At 40.0% G+C, this 22,239-nt stretch overlaps 1 protein-coding gene across 2 annotated transcripts in view; it reads left to right on the top strand.

Moving 5' to 3' along the window:
• Positions 1 to 22,239, top strand: part of TMEM108 (transmembrane protein 108) — a 384,089-nt gene that overhangs the window by 65,068 nt on the left and 296,782 nt on the right. For both annotated transcript variants that reach the window (XM_084619368.1, XM_084619366.1), the window contains exon 2: positions 17,592 to 17,692. The gene's annotated coding sequence lies outside the window, so the exon portion shown is untranslated. The remainder of the gene's footprint in view (positions 1 to 17,591; positions 17,693 to 22,239) is intronic.

Here is a 22,239-nt window from a genome sequence, read left to right as displayed (position 1 = left end):
TATATTCTTCAATTGCCTCCAAGCGGACTGTGAGACTCACAAACCTTTTGCATCTTCTTATTTTTTGTCATCTGTGTTATCCTGAGCCTAGAAGTGGTATCTTATTCTCCAATGTTAAATCTAAGTGTTAAATATTTTCAGCTGTTCAAAAGCCTTCAGTTTCAGAGAGCTTTATTTAAAAGCATAAAGGAAGTGAACCAAATTCTGTTATCTTTTATTTAGTCATTATTCAGGCAAAACTCCCACTAATTTACCTGAGTAAAGACTGTCAGGATTTGGCCCAATACCTGTTGAGATTTCCTGAAAGGTATAATAGTGAAGCTTGTCTTGGATTCCTGTTTTTTCTGGTGCTGCTTTTGTCTTACCGTCTCCTTTTTGCAACTTGTTTCTTTTAAAAGTTGTCTTAACAGTATGTTATCTGACTGTCTGTAAACCCAGTCGTGTACTAGATTATCCTGACCTTAGCTAGTATTCAAGAAATGTCCATTGCAATTTTAAAGTAGTTCAGAAGTTTGAGGATTCTGTAGCTGTTGTCTCACTCTGACTGTATTTAATTTTAAAATTAGTTATAGGTTTCTAAAAATAAAAAAAAAAAATATAAAACAGTCATTTCTCTGCTTTCCTGCCTTGAGATAAAAAGTTTTCTGCTAAAACATGGAGAAATAAGCAGGGGTGCTGGAATAATTTGCATAGTTGGAGTGCTGAGAGCCATTGAACCAAACTGTAAACCCTTTATCTGATGGAAACCACTTCAAGCCAGGGGGTGTGCCAGCACTCCTACTTCCAGCACCTATAGAAATAAGTCAGTTGTTGTCACTGGGAAATGTGGACACTGGGAAAAGAGAAACGGTAACAATGATCTTGAAGTTAATTACAAAAAATAGACTGTGTATTGATTGATATGGATTTTGGTTCATTATCATTGAGGTGATACCCAGGATTTAAACCTTTATGACGTGAATACCAAAACCACAAGTTATATTGATGAACATGAACCAATAGTTTGATGCTTTCATTGTTTTACTAAATCAATACCATGTGGCTGTTTGGTTTTGACTGGTTGGTTGTATACTTTTAAAAAGTTCATACATATGTATCTTAAGGTTATGCTGAATTATTTAGCAGATAAGTAATGTGTTTGTGCAAGATTTTTTTAAAAACACCATATAGTCATGTGTGTTTGTTTATATGGTATAAAATGCATTGAGCCAGGTTTTAAAATGAAAATTTTTGCTTGATTAAATGTTAATGTGAAATAAATAGAATATTGTCAAAGAAGCATTCAAAAACTCAAAATGAAATAAAATAAAACCCCACTAGGAAACATGTAAGATAGGTCTCAGGCCCCAGTCCTTAATGACTTATACATGTGCTTACCTATAAGTATGTGAACAGTCCCACTGTATTCAATAGGAGTACTCATGTGCTTAAAGCTATCCACAGGTGTAAATAAGTCTTTGAAAGATCAGGGCATAAGTGGAAACCCCCTGCAATGTATTAAATCAGAGAAGAATTCTTTGCTAACTATGTTCCTGGTCATCACGGGCAAAAACATTTTTTAATTGCATGAGTCTTTTGAAAATCTTATTCTAGATCGTAAATTGGGCACTTACATATAGGTACCCAAAATTACTGGACATTTAAATGTTTTTACCTTAACCTCACTATGCCCCACTTTCTCCATCTATGAAATGGGGATGATATCGACTTGAGAGAGTTTTGTGTCATATAAAGCTAAATTCATTAATGTTCATAAAGTGCTTTCTGATCTCTAGAGAAGTACTAATTTGTTCTTATGGGTTGAGATTTTCAAAGCAGTTAAAGGGATTTAGCCACACATCTTCCCTTAAAAATATTACTATTAAAATTAATGGAATATGTGTGGTAAAATTCCCTGCACTGCTCTGAAAATCTCAACTATTCTTTAAAATTGTCTATTTTTCATGTCAAGAAAACATTCAAGCTGTATTGCCAAAACACACCAATTTTACTTCATATATACCTTTAGCTGGAAAAGGTACACTCTAAAAGCTCTCATTCAGGTAGCCTCATTCTCTGGAGCAGGACAGTACATGAACACATATCATGCTGTTATGGTCTTGTGCATAAACCCCACCACGCAACAACAAAGATACTATATAAGTGCCCAGTATTGATAGTGGGTACAATAGGATTCTACAGTAGTGGTTTGGACTAGCATTTTTTGTTTTTTATGGCTGTCCAAGATGGGCCTGTCCCCTTTAAGAGGAGAGCGGTTCAGCCCACCTGTGACTAATTATGGACCATCTAATCAGGCCTAATGAGGGATAGCTGGCTTCTATAAAAGTCAGAGGGGAAGCTCAATGGAGAAGAAGTGAGGGAAGGCTGGCTAGAGACTGGAAAAGAGCCCATGGTGACCTGGGGAGAAGGAAATTACAGCGAGATTGAAGGCTCCTGCAGGAGTCCTTGAAAGAGGAGAAGGAACTGAAGAAGAGAGTGAAGGTTTTTGTAAGGATTTCCTGGAAAAGGGGTGAGAACAAGGGTGAAAGACTGATGGGAATTCCTGGATAAAGCTGCCACAAGACCTGATAGTGCAAAAGACTTTCTGTTGATTGTCAGGATAAGGTATAAAACTGTATGAATTTCGGGTGGGGTGGAGTATGTTCTGTATCTAATAACTGATGGAGAAAATCAAAAGGCAAAGTCAGAAAGTGAGAGGACTGCCTGGATCATACTGTTATGCTTATAAGAAGCACACAGGATCTTTCTCAGGGGAAAATACGCCGCAATTATTGAAGATGCAACAATTAGCATATGCATTCAAACACACACACACTCTCTGTCCTGCCAGTCGATGTTACAATTACCAGTCCAGAGTCTGGATCAATGTAGTGGCCAGCTAGGTTGATCACAGGTAGGTAGGAGCTGGGTTCTGTTGGTCGTGACACGATGCTTCGGGGAAGTCTTGGCAGGACAAACCCAAAGTTTCATGGCAAGGCACCCTTTTTATCTAGTGATTTTCCTTCATTGGGACCAATGAGTTTTGCACCATCGTGCTATAATCAATTGTTGTTTGACGAGTGCTTGTTTTCTTAAATTGTCCTTCTCATTCTTTATCCTGTTCTTTCATTAAGTCTCTCAGGGAGTTATCCCATGCTGGTTTTGATCACAGTTATCTTGTCCCCATTGATAGGTGCCCGTCTCATCTTTAGAGTCGTCAATCTGCCCTCTTCAATAGGGGCGTGTTGTAATCTTCTGGTGCCCTTGCATCTGTCCTCAGTTCCTCCCTAGAACATCTGGTTCGGTGATGGCCTTCACACTTATCTTCTAACACACACATTCCTCATTCACACACAAAACAGAACTGATTTACATAGAACATTTGAACAGGAACATCAAGTTGCAATGCAAAAGCAAAACAATTGTTTCATTCTTTTACTTTTTTAAAATGTTAAACCTACAACAAAGTGGTGACCCTAAAAAGTCTGTTACTGCCTTGAAATCAGCTTAGATACAGAATTATACAGACATAAAATCCTACTATTATAATATCTAGTTTAAAAAGAAATGGGCCAGAGGCCAGGAGGAGGTGCTTGGGAGGTAGTGACCATGTGTCAGCGGCCTATTATAGAGATTTATGTCAGTCAGATTTTGGTTGGGGATCCAGATCCAGGCACTGGATACCACAGTGATGGACACTGTATATCCATTTCAATAGAATAGGTTTAAACTAGGGCTGTTAAGTGATTAAAAAATTAATCATGATTAATCACATAATTAAAAAATAATTGTGATTAATTGCATTGTTAAACAATAATGGAATGCCATTTATTTAAATATTTTTGGGTGTGTTCTATATTTTCAAATATATTGATTTCAATTACAACACAGAATACAAAGTGTAGAGTGCTCACTCTATATTTATTTTTGATTACAAATATTTGCACTATAAAAAACAAAAGAAATAATATTTTTCAATTCACCTCATACAAGTACTGTAGTGCAATCTCTCTATCATAAAAGTTTAATTTACAAATGTAGAATTATGTACAAAAAATAACTGCATTGAAAAATAAAACAATGTAAAACTTTAGAGCTGTAGGATATGCGTCCATGCTGATGATGGGTTCTGCTCGATAATGATCTAAAGCAGAGTGGACCGATGCATGTTCATTTTCATCACCTGAATCAGATGCCACCAGCAGAAGGTTGATTTTCTTTTTTAGTGGTTTGGGTAATACAGTTTCCACATCTGAGTGTTGCTCTTTTAAGACTTTTGAAAGCATGCTCAACACTTTGTCCCTCTCAGATTTTGGGTCGAGTGCTGTAGCTATTTTTAGAAATCTCACATTGGTGTCTTCTTTGCGTTTTGTCAAATCTGTTGTGAAAGTGTTCTTAAAATGAACATGTGCTGGGTCATCATCCGAGACTGCTGTAACATGAAATATATGGCAGAATGTGGGTAAAACAGAGCAGGAGACATACAATTCTCCCCCAAGCAGCTCAGTCACAAATTTAATTAACGTATTATTTTTTAATGAGCATCATCAGCATGGAAGCATGTCCTCTGGAATGGTGGCCAAAGCATGAAGGGGCATACGAATGTTTAGCATATCTGGCACATAAATACCTTGCTACGCCTGCTACAAAAGTGCCTTTAAAACACCTGTTCTCACTTTCAGGTGACATTGTAAATAAGCAGAGACAGCAGCATCTCCTGTAAATGTAAACAAACTTGTTTTTCTTAGCAGTTGGCTGAATGAGAAGTAGGACTGAGTGGACTTGTAGGCTCTAAAGTTTTATTTTTTTTCGAGAGCAGTTATGTAACAAAAAAAATCTACATTTGTAAGTTGCACTTTCATGATAAAGAGATTGCACTACAGTACTTGTGTGAGGTGAATTGAAAAATACTATTTTGTTTATCATTTTTACAATGCAAAAATTTATAATTAAAATAATATAAAGTGAGTACTGTACACTTTGTATTCTGTGTTGTAATATAAATCAATGTTTGAAAATGTAGAAAAACATTCAAAAATATTTAATAAATTTCAATTGGTATTCTATTGTTTAACAGTGTGATTAACCGTGATTAATTTTTTAAATTGCGATTAATTTTTTTGAGTTAATCGTGTAAGTTAACTGCGATTAATTGATAGCCCTAATTTAAACCTCTGAGAAGTGCAAGGGTGTTTAGATCTGGGGTTTTGGTTTGGACCCATCTCTGCTAATAATAGTTTCTAATAGTGTGTCCCATCTTAACTATATGAAATGCAATCTGCAAATCCACTTTCATCTGATCTATATGGAAAATAACTTTTAAAAAGTAACCTTTCTGTAGGTTGTTGGATCCATCCTGTATAATTAAATATTATTTCTATAAGATTCTTCAAAAATGTATGTAATGACATCTATTGTCTATTATTAAAATTTGAAGGTTTTAGAGCAATATCTGTAGAAATCCTATTGGCTTCAGTCCTATTCTATAGAACATTTTCATAATGTTTAACTTCACGTAGTGCAGAACAAGATAAGAACATAAGAATGGTCAGACCAAAGGTCCACATAGCCCAGTATTCTGTCTTCTGACAGGTTTCAGAGTAACAGCCGTGTTAGTCTGTATCCACAAAAAGAAAAGGAGTACTTGTGGCACCTTAGAGACTAACAAATTTATGAAGTGAGCTGTAGCTCACGAAAGCTTATGCTAAAATAAATTTGTTAGTCTCTAAGGTGCCACAAGTACTCCTTTTCTTTTTGTCTTCTGACAGTAGCCAATACCAGGTGCCCCAGAGTGAATGAACAGAACAGGTAATCATCATGTGATCCATCTCCTGTCACCCATTCCTAGCTTCTGGCAAACAGAGGCTCGGGACACCATCCCTGCTCATCCTGGCTACCATGGAGTAGAGCAGAAGAATTACTTCTCGTGTCTTGCTTACAATACTCCTGCTAATACATCCCAGAATGATGTTTGCTTTTTTTGCAACCGTGTTACACTGTTGACTCATATTTAGCTTGTGATCCAATATGACCACCAGATCCCTTTCCGCCGTACTCCTTCCTAGGCAGTCGTTTACCTTTTGCTTGTGTTAAACCTGCTGCCTATTAATTTCATTTGGTGACCCCTAGTTCTTGTGTTATGAGAAGGAGTAAATAACACTTCCTTATTTACTTTCTGCACACCAGTCATGATTTTATAGACCTCTTTCATGTCCCTTAGTCATTTATTTTGCAAGCTGAAAAGTTCCAATCTTATTAATCTCTCCTCATATGGAAGCCGTTCCATATCCCTAATCATTTTTGTTGCCCTTTTCTGAAACTTTTCCAATTCCAATATATCTTTTTTGAGATGGGGTGACCGCATCTGCACACAGTATTCAAGATGTGGGCTTACCATGGATTTATATAAAGGCACTATGATATTTTCTGTCGTATTATCTATCCCGTTCTTAATGATTCCCAACATTCTGTTAGCTTTTTTGACAGCCGCTGCACATTGAGTGGATGTTTTCAGAGAACTATCCACAATGACTCCAAGATCTCTTTCTTGGGTGGTAACAGCTAATTTAGACCCCATAATTTTATATGTATAGTTGGGATTATGTTTTCCAATGTGCATTACTTTGGATTTATCAACATTGAATTTCATCTGTCATTTTGTTGCCCAGTCACTCAGTTTTGAGAGATGCTTTTGTAGCTCTTTGCAGTCTGCCTGGGACTTAACTATCTTGAGTAGTTTTGTATCATCTGCAAATTTTGCCAACTCACTGTTTGTCCCTTTTTCCAGATAATTTATGAATATGTTGAATAGGACTGGTCCCAATACAGACCCCTGAGGAACACCACTATTTACCTCTCTCCATTCTGAAAACTGGCCATTTATTCTTACCCCTTGTTTCCTATCTTTTAAACACTTACCAGTCCATGAGAGGACCTTCCCTCTTATCCCATGGCAGCTTAATTTGCTTAAGAGACTTTTGTGAGGGACCTTGTCAAGGCTTTCTGAAAATCTAAGTACACTATATCCACTGGATCCCCATGCTTGTTGGCCCCGCTCAAAGAATTCTAGTAGATTGGTGAGGCATGATTTCCCTTTACAAAAACCATGTTGACTCTTCCCACACAAATTATGTTCATCTATGTGTCTGACAATTTTGTTCTTTACTATAGTTTCAACTAATTTGACTGGTACTGAAATCAGGCTTACCAGCCTGTATTTGCTGCGATCACCTCTGGAGCCCTTTTTAAAAAGTGGCGTCACATTAGCTATCCTCCAGTCATTTGCTACAGATGCTGATTTAAATTATAGGTTTCTATGCATCCTATGAAGTGAGCTGTAGCCCAACAAAAGCCTATGCTCAAATAAATTTGTTAGTCTCTAAGGTGCCACAAGTACTCCTGTTCTTCAAACTACATTTAATAGTTCCACAATTTCACCTTTGAGTTCCTTCTAGGGATGCCAACTTTCTAATCGCACAAAACCGAACACTACTTCCGCATCCCTTCTTTGAAGCCCCGCCCCCACTCAGTTATCTGCCCTCCCACCGTTGCTTGCTCTCCCCCACTCTCACTCACTTTCACTGGGCTGGGGGTGGGGTGCAGGAGGAGTTGTGGGCTCTGGCTGAGGGTGCAGTCTTTGGGGCCGGGGATGAGGAGTTTGGCATGCAGGAGAGGGCTCAGGGATGGGGTAGGGGGTTGGGGTGCAGGAGAGGGTACAGGGTGCAGGCTCTGGGAGGGGGCTTAGGGCTGGGGCAGGGGTGCAGGCTCTGGGAGGGAGCTAGGGTGCGGGAGGGGTGCAGGGATGTGGCAGAGGGTGGGGTACAGGAGGGGGCTCTGTCCTGGGGAAGGGGGTTTGGGTGCAAGCTGTGGGAGGGAGTTAGGGGTGGGAGGGGGCTCTGTCCTGGGGCAGTGGGTTAGGGTGAAAGAGTGGGATTGGGGAACGGACTCAAGCTAAGAAAGGCTCCCTGCCTGTCCTGGCTCCACGCAGCTCCTGGAAGCAATCTGCGGCTCCTAGGTGGAGGAGTCAGGGGGCTCTGCCTGCAAGTGCTGCCCCTGCAGCTCCCATTGGCCATGGTTCCCGGCCAATGGGAGCCCTGGAGCCAGCACTGAGGGAGAGGGTAGTGCATGGATCTTCCCTGATTGTCCCTCCACCTAGGAGCCGCAGGGACATGCCGGCTGCTTCTGGGAGCTGCACGGAGCCAGGGCAGGCAGGGAGCCTGTCTTAGCCCCGCTATGCTGCTGACCAGACTTTTAACGGCCCAGTCAGCTGAGCTGACCACAGCCACCAGGAACTCTTTTCGACTGGGCGTTCCGGTCGAAAACCAGACGCATGGCAACCCTAGTTCCTTCAGAGCTCTTGGGTGAATACCATACGGTCCTGGTGACTTATTACTGTTTAGTTTATCAATTTGTTCCAAAACCTCCTCTGATGACACACCAATCTGCGACAGTTCCTCAGATTTGTCACCTAAAAAGATATACAGTCTTAATTTTGTTCCTGAGTTTAATTCATCTGTACATCAGTCTTTTTATGGTCTGTCTTCTCATTAAAGAAAAAAGGGGCGTCAATTAATCTCAGTTAACTCAAGCAATTAACTCAAAACAAATTAACTTGATTAAATTAATAGTGATTAATCACAATTTTAATCGCACTCTTAAACAATAATAGAATACCAATTGAAATTTATTATAAATATTTTTGATGTTTTTCTACATTTTTAAATATATTGATTTCAATTTAAAACAGAACTGTGTGCCAGCTAGTTCTTATGTAATAGGACAGGGTAACTAAGAGGGTTTCTGTACCATTTATAATTGCATATGCTGCTGTCATGAAATCCCCCTTATTCTACTTCTTTTTAAAGGTCCAAATGTTGGCCCCATGCAAAGCTAAAGCAATGGGCTTTTTATAGAGGTGTTTTGTGATGTTTGATGGGATAGAATCCTGTTTCCACACCCCATGTTAGTTTTGGCAGAATTTACATAGCTTCAGAACTCCTTGCTAAACCGTTGATTTCTTTCATGCCAGCACAGATGCTGCCCCTGTGGAGTATAGCTCTATGGCTATGATGTAGTCCCTCATCTATGGGCTCCCCACATCCTGCTCTCCATCTTCCAAGCCATTCCTATGAAGTGGAACCCCTTCCGTTTCCTTTGCCTATTAATCTGAATATGACATGAAGGTTGGAAGACAGATTTGGCCAGGCTAAATGTTCTTAATCTTCTTTAGCTGCTCCTTGTATTGAAAACTCCTCCCACAATCTCCATGCACCCCTAACGGTCTTCTATGTGGTTTTTTTGTCCTTATTGTAATTCTGCTATGTCATTTTTGAGATGAGATCACCATACCTTAATGCACTATTCAAAGTTAGGATGCATCAAGGATTTTGATAAGGGCATTATAACATTTTTATTATTATTCATTATTTTCTTCTTAATCCACCTCAATATTGTGCACACATTTTTTGGCTGCTGCTACACATTGAGCAGATGTCTTCAATCAGCTGTCCTAAATGACTCCTAGATCTTTTTCCTGAGAGGTTACAAGTTACTAATTCAAAATTCACCAATGTGTATGTGTAGTTTAAATTGTTCTTTCTAACAGACATTACCTTGCAATTTTCTACATTGAATTTCATCTTGTCATCATATTGCCCAATCACTTGTTATGATAGGTCCTTCTGGAGTGCCTCAGAATTACACACAGAAGCTTCTGAGCTCTTTATCCTGTTGTTTTTCCTGTCAATATAATAATGGAGTAATTTAAGAGAGGCAGGAGATCAACACATTATCCCAATGAAAAAATCCTACACAATTCAATAGAGATGAACTCAGTTGGGTTCTATATATATTACTCTTAAAATCTATAGAAACATATTTAGTAAAGAATGATATCTGTTCTACAGGTTTTTTAAAAACATCTTATGGTGTTCTATGGCAGGAATACAATTTTCTGTTATATTCTGTAGGTGGTCCAAAAAAACACTTAGAAAGTTCATAATTTTCTTTTAAATTCTGTCAGACTTTCCCCAAGGATATAGTCACAATCAATCAACACTATGTGACAGGGCAAGGCCAGATGGCTATAGAAAAGTAGTTTGTTTGGTTTTTTTTGAAGCAGAAAAGAATTTTATTTGTGTAACACTTACAAGGAATCATCAAAAAGGGTAAAGGAAAACTATGCAACAAAACAAAAGCAAACACAAGGTATAACACAGCAGCCTTCAGGAGGGAGAAGTGTTCAGGCTAGCCTGGGGTCAGCAGGACAGTGGTTTTTTTTGTTTGTTTTTTTGTTTTTTTTTAAGCAGAAAAGAATTTTATTTGTGTAACACTTACAAGGAATCACCAAAAAGGATAAAGCAAAACTATGCAACAAAACAAAAGCAAAATACTAAACTAAACTGATACTAAACTGAGAGGAGTGGTAGATACGCTGGAGGGCAGGGATAGGATACTGAGGGACCTAGACAAATTGGAGGATTGGGCAAAAGAAATCTGATGAGGTTCAATAAGGATAAGTGCAGGGTCCTGCACTTAGGACGGAAGAACCCAATGCACAGCTACAGACTAGGGACCGAATGGCTAGGCAGCAGTTCTGCGGAAAAGGACCTAGGGGTGACAGTGGACGAGAAGCTGGATATGAGTCAGCAGTGTGCCCTTGTTGCCAAGAAGGCCAATGGCATTTTGGGATGTATAAGTAGGGGCATAGCGAGCAGATCGAGGGACGTGATCGTCCCCCTCTATTTGACATTGGTGAGGCCTCATCTGGAGTACTGTGTCCAGTTTTGGGCCCCACACTACAAGAAGGATGTGGATAAATTGGAGAGAGTCCAGCGAAGGGCAACAAAAATGATTAGGGGTCTGGAACACATGAGTTATGAGGAGAGGCTGAGGGAACTGGGATTGTTTAGTCTGCAGAAGAGAAGAATGAGGGGGGATTTGATAGCTGCTTTCAACTACCTGAGAGGTGGTTCCAGAGAGGATGGTTCTAGACTATTCTCAGTGGTAGAACAGGACAGGACAAGGACTAATGGTCTCAAGTTGCAGTGGGGGAGGTTTAGGTTGGATATTAGGAAAAACTTTTTCACTAGGAGGGTGGTGAAACACTGGAATGCATTACCTAGGGAGGCGGTAGAATCTCCTTCCTTAGAAGTTTTTAAGGTCAGGCTTGACAAAGCTCTGGCTGGGATGATTTAATTGGGGATTGGTCCTGCTTTGAGCAGGGGGTTGGACTAGATGACCTCCTGAGGTCCCTTCCAACCCTGATATTCTATGATTCTATGATTCAAAGACAAGGTATAACACAGCAGCCTTCAGGAGGGAGAAGTGTTCAGGCTACCCTGGGCCCAGAGCCGGGGGGCTTCCTCGACACTCATGGTCTTCCACCCTCCTGAGTTACCTGGTGGCCTAGAGCGAGGCGGCTTCCTCGACACTCATGGTCTTCCACCCCCTCGAGTTACCTAGTGCCACGCCCAGTGTCACCGATTATTCCTTTCCTGAGAGTGCCCGACAAGATGGGCATGGCTGCAGGGTGGGCGGTTTGGGGGTGGGGGGAACGTACACCACGTGTGATAGGACCCCTCCTAGGTGACAGTGATGATGGTATCCACAGCGGCAACGGCTGGGGCTGGGGTCTCTCGCTCTTCCCCTCAATCAAAGGGTCAGATGGAGGGAACCGGACGGGGTCACCGAGCAGAGAACCCTGGACAGCGCCTACAGAAAAGTAGTGGGAGGTAGATATATTAGCTCCAGGCTAAACAAATCCCTGGTACCAGGTTAAGTGAAATGGCAACTGCTCCAGGTCAATTAAGACACCTGGGGCCAATTAAGAACTTTCCAGAAGGCAGGGAGAATGCTAGGTTGATTGGGACACCTGAAGCCAATCAGGGGCTGGCTGAAACTAGTTAAAAGCCTCCCAGTCAGTCAGGTGGGGGTGTATGTCAGGAGCTGTGGGAGGAAGTTGCGCTGTTGGAGAGACTGAGTAGTACACACCATATCAGGCACAAGGAAGGAGGCCCTGAGGTAAGGATGAAGTGGAGCTTGAGGAAGTGAAGGCTGCTGTGGGGGAAGTAGCCCAGGGAATTGTACATGTCATGTTTCTAAAAGGTCAGCTACCATAGCTGATACTATTAGGGTCCCTGGGCTGGAGCCCGGAGTAGAGGGTGGGCCTGGGCTCCCCCCACCTTTGCCCCCTGATTAATCACTGAGACTGGGAGACAACAGAGACTGTGCAAGGAAGGATAACTTCTCCTCACCTCCCTCACTGGCTTATGATGAAAATGGCTCAGTAGACTGTGACCCTTGTCTCTAGAGAAAGAAGGGTTACGTGGAGGGTCACAGTGAGCCTCTGAGGCTAGCGAAATCCACCAGGAAACGCAGGACCCATGGGGGGAAGGACAGAGCTTTGTCACAGCTACCATATCTGATCAGTCATTTCTAATAATAAATTGCACTATGACTGAGAAAACTCAGAATTTTAAGAAAGTCCTTGGTGTGCTAGGATTATTCCTGTCTTGTAGCAGACTTTGTCTATCTGTATGAGGAGCAATACCAATATCCAGGCAGGTGATGTTGTCAGATGATTCACTGGTTGCTGGATGATGTCCCAGGCTCTGATCTTGCATTGAGGACAGCATGGGTGCACCCCTCGGTCTGTGAGGTCCTCATTGCCATATCAGGGGCCTAGTTGTTGCTGCTGTTTTATATGTGATTTGGCTGGAGTAACTGCAATTCCTTTTTTCTCCTTTACTTGCAGACACTTGTCACTGTATCAGCTTTCCCTAAGGTCTCAATTAGTAACACAATAAATGTTCCATGAGGAACCTATGATTAAACCTGTTTTTTAAAGGTGTCTCTATTTCCTTTCCTTTTGTTTCCAATTTAAAATAAATCTGCTCTATTATCTTGGAGTTTGGTTTGGCTTTTCCCTTGCCCCCACTTATTTGCCACTAACATCGTTAGTGGAGAAGAAGCCAGAAAACAGTATAACTAGTTTAAGCTAATCCTACGCTCTACATTTTCAACTGCTTTCCCAAATGACGTGCAAGTCTGGATGGCACTCTCTTTTAAGGGGTGTGACAAAGTTTCTCCTCTGCCTCGGTGGGTCCTGTGCTTATTGGCGGATTTGCTTGCCTCAGAGATTCACAGCAGCCCTCAGTTTGGCCACTCTTGCTAGTGGCTCAAACCTGCCATCCACTCAGCTAACCTCATCACTGGCGAGCATGGGGGGAACGGAGAACAATCCCCGCAGTCCCTGTGTCCCACCTAGTGGGTTGGGGACAGGGCAGATCCCTTTGCAATTTAGACCTTCCGTTCTGGTGTTTCTCACAGACCAGGTTCGACTCCTCCTGTGTCTGATCAGGAGTTGGAGGGATGGGGCTGGGGGGGAACCTGGGCCCACCCTCTACACCAGGTTCCAGCCCAGGGCCCTGTGCATAGCAACTGGCCATAATGTTCCCTGCATCAGCTGCGTGACAGCTACAACTTCCTGGGCTACTTCCCCATTGCCTTCCCCCCAGCACCTTCTTTATCCTCACTGCAGGATCTTCCTCCTGAAGCCTGATCATGCTTGAACTCTTCACTCCTCCAGCAGCACGCCTTCTCACTTCCTGCTCCTGGCACGCTCCCCTACTAACTGATGGTAGGTCCTTTTTAAACCAGGTGTCCTGATTAGCCTGCCTGCCATAACTGAATCTAGAAAGTTCTTAATTGGCTCCAGGTGTCTTGATTAGCTTGCCTGTCTTAATTGGTTTTGGCAGGTTCCTGATTGCTCTAGGGCAGCCCCTGCTCTGGTCACTCAGGGAACAGAAAACTGTTCATCCAGTGGCCAATATATTTGCTTTCTACCAGACTCCTGTATCCCACTGGTCTGGGTCTGTCACAGGGGGTAATAAGTTGCTCCCTCACTGCACACTTTAAAGAAACCTAAATAATTCTAAATCCCTTATCTATTAGACTCTGATTTCAGAGTGATGACATAGTCCTCCCCAGTGTATTAATTAATGCTAGCTCAAATAATGGTGTTGCACGCACATTTTGCTAATTCTCTATTCATCTCAACTTCCCAGTTGATAGCAGGAAGTGGGAAAGCATGGCTAGAAGTGATGATGAGAGGGTATGTGTGGCCTATTTAATTCATTTGTAAAGCATTACTGTAGTATCAAATTTCCTTTGGCTACAACATGTTTAAGTTTCATTCTTGTGAAAGGGAAATAATAATGACAGTGGTGTTGTGAAGTTTACCGTTGGTAAAATGTTTTGCAATCTTTAGGTGAAAGGTATGATGTCTGTGCAAAGACTAGTATTACTAGAGCTGATCGACTTTTTTCATCAAAACGTTTTTTGCCAAAAAATGGCTTTTCAACCAAAACCAAAACAAAAATTCATTGTGGTTGTAATTTTCCATTTTGTGATGAAAAATGAGGAAAAAATATTTATTTTTCAGTTAAAAATATTAAATATTTGTCTGTACACTTTTTAACCTAAATCTGACATTTGTTTTTCAAATGACATTTTTTGTAACAAACAAAAGTAGTTAGGCTTGGTTTTTTTAATTGAAAAAGCAAAAAATGTTGACAGGAAACTTTGGGGGAAAGTTTTTTAAAAATTTCCAGTGAAAACATAATTAGCATTTTTTCAGTCAGCTCTCATGAGTGCTAAATGAAAAATAAAGTTAATTGAACTCAGTTTTGTGTTTGGTTTTAAATTGTGGCAAAGATTCTGGTCATTTCTGTCAACATTTCTGTCAACATATGGCTTAATTATTGATCATTCAACAAACCATCCAGAAAGAATTATCTTATTTTTCTCAAAAGTTCCCCAATCACAGGGATCTACAGGTGTTGACAAATCCATTTTCACTTATTTCCTATCTGTGCAACCAGTATTAGATCTTTAATGAAATTATGTATTCAATTTTATTAATATTTTCATTACCTAATTGTATCCGAAATCAAATCACAGCATTTTCTCCAGTGGAGTCATGAACCTGTCAACACATACATATTTTTTGGTGATGTTAACAGTTTAAGCTCAGAATGTTTGTTTGGTACAATTTGCATATGTGAAAATGACTAGAAGAGGCTAGAAAATAAAACAGTGTTAATTGCTGTTAAATACTAGATGTTGTTCAGTTCATCTGTGGTGGATTGTTGTTGAGATTGGACTCCCATTTGCACTCCCAAATTTGTTGAAGGAGTTGATATCATGTTGATGTCTAACTATAATACCTGGTTGTACCAGCAAACCAGGATATCACATGCTCCTTCAATTGTTAGTGTCTCAAGTTGTGGTTGGAAAATGAGAAGTTAAGTTGAGCCTCATTTACTTATCTGGTTCGCAGTGTACACTAACAACATGAATACATGGGAAATTGCAATAACTATCTGATTTTTTTTTCCTGTTCAAGTAAGCCAGATGATTGGGAAAGCATTTGAGGAATATTTCTCATCCCAAATGTCCACATATCCTCCAGCAAATAATATCAAACACCAGATTGTTTTCAATCTCATTTTTCAGACTGTCAGCCAAATGAGCACTTCCACGTACATATAAATATTCATGGTCTTGAAAGGCCAGGTGCGTGAGGTAATATATTTTATTGGACCAACTTGTGTTGGAGAGAAAGACAGGCTTTTGAGCTATGCAGAGCTCTTCTTCAGGAAAGGTACTAAGAGTACTTCTTTTTCTCTGGGAAAGGTACTAAGAGTGTCACAGCTAAATACAAAGTGCAACAGATAGTTTAGCATAAGTAGTTAGCACATATTATAAGGGACCATTCAAGCTCAAGTGGCCCATTAACATCCCTGTAGTCATAGGACAAAAAGGGGGTTAGTGGGTTACAGATTATTGTAATAAACCATAAATCCAGTCTTTATTAAGACCATGATTTTTAGTGTCTAGCAATGTTATGAAATTGAGTTCCCAGGCTGTTCTTTTGAAGATGTGATGCAGGTTTGCTTTGAGGATGAGGTCTGGTAGGTCAGATGGAAAGTGAGCACTTTGTGAAAAGAGTTCATCCACAGGTGATATGATGTTTTTGTCTTTTACCATTTTCCTGTGTGAGTTCATTTGAGAGCATAGTGATTGCACCTGCATAGTTATTAGAGCATTTAGTGCACTGGATGAGGTACACTATATGTTGTGATAAGCATGTGTAGGACTCATGAATGTTGAAAGGTGTGTCCTGATCTGTGGGGAGCTTTCTTCTGATGATGAGGTTGGAGAGTTGTTTGAAGGCCAGAAGAGGGGGTTCAGGAAAGATTTCCCCATTAAGTATGGGTTATAGTGGTTTGATAATACCCCATATGGGACGTGTGATGGCTGAAGTTGTGGTGGAAATCTATGAGGGAATTTAAGTTGCCTGTCCAGAGGATGAAAATATTGATGTATCTCAGGTATATTTTTGGTTTCATGGTGCATTTGTCAATACATTCTTCTTCAAGGGGGTCCATGAAGAGGTTAGCATATAGGGGAGCCATCCTAGTACCCATAGTTGTTCCCATGGTTTGGACAAAGTGTTTGTTGGTGAATGTAAAATTGTTATGAATGAGGATGAAATGGATGAGTTTGGTGATGTATTTGGGGTGGATCTCTGAGGGTTGTCCATTGTCTTGTAAATACTTGAGGCAGGCAGCTATGCCATCATTATGTGGGATGTTGGTGTCCAGTCTAGAAAATCCATACCAGGCACAAATCAGCCCTTTCAAATACAGTAACTCAATACTTATTCATATGAAACATAACACAGTGCCATATTTCACAATAACTGCATAGTAGTTTCATGTTAAATCCAATGGAAACAATGGCAACTAAGCTACTGTACATTTCTATGATTTGGAGGATATTATAATACTTCTATATACAGAAGTAGAGCTACTAAAAGGACATATTGCAATGTAATGGTGCCTGCGTTTGGTACCCCTTCAGCCAAGTAGCAACCACATTTGGAGCCTGTTGGGATGGGAAATTGGTGGTATAGAGTCAGAGGGGAAATTCTGGCCCCATTGAATTCTGTGGTGTCCGGATTTCACCCAGGGTATATTTTTTTTGTGTAGTTTGTTTACAACATATTCACAAAATCCTGTTTCTCTGAACAGTGGGAAGAACAATTTTCATGCAGGCAGCCCTATTTTGCAGAAATGCTAGGTAAGGCACTCCAGCCCTGTCCCAAGAAACAGCTGTTTTTTTGCCCCTGCTTCTCTCAGGCTGTGCCCTGACTAGGAAAACAGGTGGGTTCTTACCTTGAGTTTTAGTTAACAAACATGAGGGTAAAATCATCATGAATATGTGAAAGTTTGTAGTTTTCACACAAGTTAGCTGGGTCAAAGCAAGTACATTTAAAATTTTGAACAGAAGTCCTAATACTTTATTAGTACTCTATCAACTCCAGGCAAGACTGGGTGAAAACTGAATAAGGACCTCGGGATTTTGCCCAGTGAATAGAGACACAAAAATTGAGATCCAGAGTTTATTTACACTGAGTAGAATGAATGTCTTTTCTTAAGTTGTAAAAAGATGTGTACATTTTTTTGAGGCCGGTTCTCTTTCAACTATTTGCCTCTGTGAAAAGGAAACAAGGAATCTTTCTCTAATATGTTCATTTACGCTCACAGGCTGAGGGCTAAGGTGAAGCAAGAGAAGAAGGAATCCTCCCCTGGGCCGTGAAGCTGCTCTGGACCCATTCCACAAGTGCTTCAGCAGCACTGGGACTCAGGTAGCTCTCACGGTTCTAACATGCCCCGTCTAGCAGCAAAGGAGGTGGATCTATGTAACAGTGCATTCTTTGGCCTTCCCCAGCCCACAATTGGTTTTGCCCTCATTTGGCCATTGTGTGCTGATGTGCAGGGAGCCACTGTGGACACCCTCCAGCCCCAAATTCTTGCCCTGGCCCTTGCTCAGAAGAATTATGCTGGTTTTATTGCCAGTGAGCCTTTCACAATTATTTGAGGGAGCAGGATTTTTCCCTTAAAGCACTGTATTCAGTTTGCTCCTCTCCCACTTGCTGTCTCTCTCCTTCATAAATGCATTCAGATAGTAGGATGGTGCAAGTGCAAAATATTTTTTTCTTTACCATTTTGAATGACATCCCCAAGTGAACTCCATTCCTCCTTTCATCATTAAAACACTTCTGTGGAGATTGAAATCTATTCATCATGGGAAATATTTTCATGTTGTTAGTGCTTTTATGAAGGAGCATTTCCACAGCATTTATTAGGCAATAAGATCACAAGACATAAACACCAGGAAAGTTTTAGATGAGAAGAAATCTAAAAAGGACCTTTAAAATCAGGGCAAACATGTTGTGCCAGAGATTTGAAAAGTGTTCCAAAGAAGCTTTATCTTGGTTTTAGGGAAGGGTGGAGGGGGTGGGGGAGAAAGGAAGGAGGCAGAAACCCAGCATTATCCTCTTCGACCAAGGACATATCTTTGCAATTAAATCCAAATTATTCTGAGTCATATGGTGACTATCTGTTCAGTAAGGGTATCGGCATTCCTCCATCAGCAGCTACAAGGATTGTGAGGCAATAGTCATCTAAAGGATTCACTGAACTGGAAAATGCAGTTCTGTCTGTGAACTCCAAAGTGTTTAAAATCTATGGTTATGTGATGAAGATGAAGGGAGCCATTTAAAACTGCTTAACTGAATTTTTGCCTAAAGATATAGCAACTGAACGAGGTAAAAATTCCTAGAGAAAAGGAAATAAAATCATGGTTTATTTTTACTTTGACAGCCCTGTAAAAAGGTCAAATGTTTCTACTCCCTCAGACGTGACCTACTGGGAAGAAGCTCACGCCTATTTCCAATGTTAGTAATGTTCAGGAAGGCTAGTGTTTAGAGGTCCATGCTGATGACGGGTTCTGCTCGATAACCATCCAAAACAGTGCAGATGGACGCATGTTCATTTTCATCATCTGAGTCAGATGACATCAGTAGAAGGTTGATTTTCTTTTTTGGTGGTTTGGGTTCTGTAGTTTCCGCATCAGAGTGTTGCTCTTTTAAGACTTCTGAAAGCATACTCCATGCCTCCTCCCCTCTCAGATTTTGAAAGGCACTTCAGATTCTTAAATCTTGGGTCAAGTGCTGTAGCTATCTTTAGACATTTGACATTGATATCTTTTTTGCATTTTGTCAAATTTGCAGTGAAAGTGTTCTTAAAATGAACAACATGTGCTGGGTCATCATCCGAGACTGCTATAATATGAAATATATGGCAGAATGTGGGTAAAACAGAGCAGGAGTTCTCCCCCAAGGAGTTCAGTCTCAAATTTAATTAATGCATTATTTTTTTAATGAGCATCATCAGCATGAAAGCATGTCCTCTGAAACGATGGCCGAAGCATGAAGAGGCATATGAATCTTCAGCGCATCTGGCACATAGGTATCTTGTGACACCAGCTACAACAGTTCCATGCGAACACCTGTTCTCAATTTCACATTACATTGTAATAAAGAAGTGGGCAGCGTTATCTCCCGTAAATGTAAACAAACTTTTCACATTTCTCTTAGCGATTGGCTGAACAAGAAGTAGGACTGAGTGGACTTGTAGGCTCTAAAGTTTTACATTGTTTTGTTTTTGAGTGCAGTTATGTAAAAAAAAAACCCCCTACATTTGTAAGTTGCACTTTCATGATAAAGAAATTGTACTTGTATGAGGTGAACTGAAAAATACTGTTTCTTTTGTTTATCATTTTTACAATGCAAATATTTGTAATAAAATAATATAAAATGAACACTGTACACTTTGTAGTCTGTGTTGTAATTGAAATCGCTATATTTGAAAATGTAGAAAAACATCCAAAAATATTTAATAAATGTCAATTTGTGTTCTATTGTTTAACAGTGTGATTAATCATAATTAATTTTTTTAATCGTGATTAATTTTTGAATTAATCATGTGAGTTTGATGTGATTAATCGACCGCCCTAGTTTAAACCACTTGCTGGTAACTCACATTCACCCAGACATGCCCATGAAAGTACTGGTCAGGGACGCCCTTCAGTAGTAACGAGTAAGAAGGCTGCTTGTAACCTTGTAAATGCCAGACTCAATCACTAGTTAGCTGAAATTATGGTGCGTGATTCACAGCAGGATATGAGAATATTTAGCAATAGCTGTGATAGGGAAGAATGAAAACAGGACTATGATCTGAACATGGTAATGTGTATGTCCTTTAGAATACACTTCAGTGGTTGTGATGAAATTACCCTTTTCATTTGCTGTTCCAGTATTGTTTTATATAGCTCTGTGTGTCTTCTTTGCTATTCTCTTTTCCATCAGCAAAAATCCCAGAATTGTACTGGCATTACTTAGATTTGCTTTTTGAAAAATGATAGACAAAATACAATAATCAATACAGAAAACGCTTTTAATAAAAAAATAGAAATCAGAGTTAGAAATAACTCATTAGGTCAGTCAGTGTGTCTCTCTACCAGTACAGGGTTGTTCCCTATTATATAATTTCCATTGTTGTATCCATTCGAGTTTTAAAAAGCTTCTAGCATTTCTTTTGGGTGACTTTCCACAGCCTAACAGAGCTCAATATGTGATATCAAGTCTAATGTTTCCTTTCTAAATCTCATCCTATTATTACATCTAGATTATAACTCTTAGTTATAGCCTTGTGCTCCACCCTAAACAATCCTCTCCATCCCTGAAATTTATACCCTTCAGATCTTGTTTCCATGTTTCCAACTTCCACACCTATTAACTAAACAGAAATCCTTGCTTTTCCTTCCTTTTATTCAGATCCCTTGGGGCTCGTTCTCCTCTTACATACACTGGAATGAGTCATTCCATTGAAACTACACCAGTATAAAACTTGTGTAAGAGGAAAATTGGTCATTAGGTGCCTGATTCTGATTTTACTTTTTATACTGGGCTACCCAGGGTAACTCTATTAAATTCAATGGTGTTATTTCTGATTTACACTAAGGAGCAAGTGTAGAGTATTCCCCTGAGATACTGGAAAGACACACAAATCAGGATTGGGCCCTCATTATACTAAACGCTGTATACACACAGGGTAAATGACTAACCCTGTTCTGAGTATTTTACAGTCTAAGACAAGATGCAGCAAATTGAACAAACACGGAAAGGGAAGGAAAGATGAGAAAAACAGTAAATGAAAGGACTTCTTGAGTCAGATTTTGAAATTATTACTATTATCCCAATTTCTCTACAGAGGAATAATGGAGAAATTAGCAGATGAAATGAAAAACTGGGGCTTTGTACAGACAAAATTGAAAACAAAGCCAAGTAATATATTTTATGAGATACACAGTATCTTGAGATTGGGATGGAGCCCGAATTGTGTAGTAATGCAAGAGTTCTCCAGCATATGCTATAGGATTATAGAAAACTTAATTATAAATTAGTGAAAATATACAACAAAGCTTTTAAAAACTGTCACATTCTTTTGAAAGCTCTCAGAGAAATTAAATGAGCTGGAGTGATGACAGAAATATCAAAGCAATATAAATGGTGCTGTTCAGAAATAAGAATTAAAACTGTAGCTCGCTCTTGTTGGCAGACATGGGATGATTATAAATAGGTCGCCTTTGTTCCACGTAAAGTCAACAATCACACTCCTAATAAGTGTCCCCAATGGCATAGCACAATAATGCTTAAGAAGCTAGAATATTTAATTCACCAAATAGTGTGGTTTTATTGCACAATTGGCTTAATTAGCAACCTCCAAATAACAATTTTAAAGTCTCCAGTTTCCTAAATCTTTCTGAATCAGGAGCACTCTGTTTTCAAAATGCAGGCTTCATTAAAAAAATGACTCACTGTACAGACATTTCCTAGACATCAAGAAAAGGAATACTTGTGGCACCTTAGAGACTAACCAATTTATTTGAGCATAAGCTTTCGTGAGCTACAGCTCACTTCATCAGATGCATTCAGTGGAAAATACAGTGAGGAGATTTATATACACACAGAACATGAAAAAATGGGTGTTTATCATGCACACTGTAAGGAGAGTGATCACTTAAGATGAGCTATTACCAGCAGGAGAGTGGGTGGGGGGAGAGAAAACCCTTTGTAGTGATAATCAAGGTGCACCATTTCCAGCAGTTAACAAGAACATTTGAGGAACAGTTGGGGGAGGGAGGAATAAACAAGGGGAAATAGTTTTACTTTGTGTAATGACTCTACCACTCCCAGTCTCTATTCAAGCCTAAGTTAACTGTATCCAATTTGCAAATCAATTCCAATTCAGCAGTCTCTCGTTGGAGTCTGTTTCTGAAGTCTTTTTG

Source organism: Lepidochelys olivacea (assembly GCF_965140295.1).
Source record: "Lepidochelys olivacea isolate rLepOli2 genome assembly, chromosome: 2".
Taxonomy (NCBI): Eukaryota; Metazoa; Chordata; order Testudines; family Cheloniidae; genus Lepidochelys; species Lepidochelys olivacea.
Note: the sequence above shows the minus strand (reverse complement) of the source record. Positions and strands in the feature narration are given on the sequence as shown.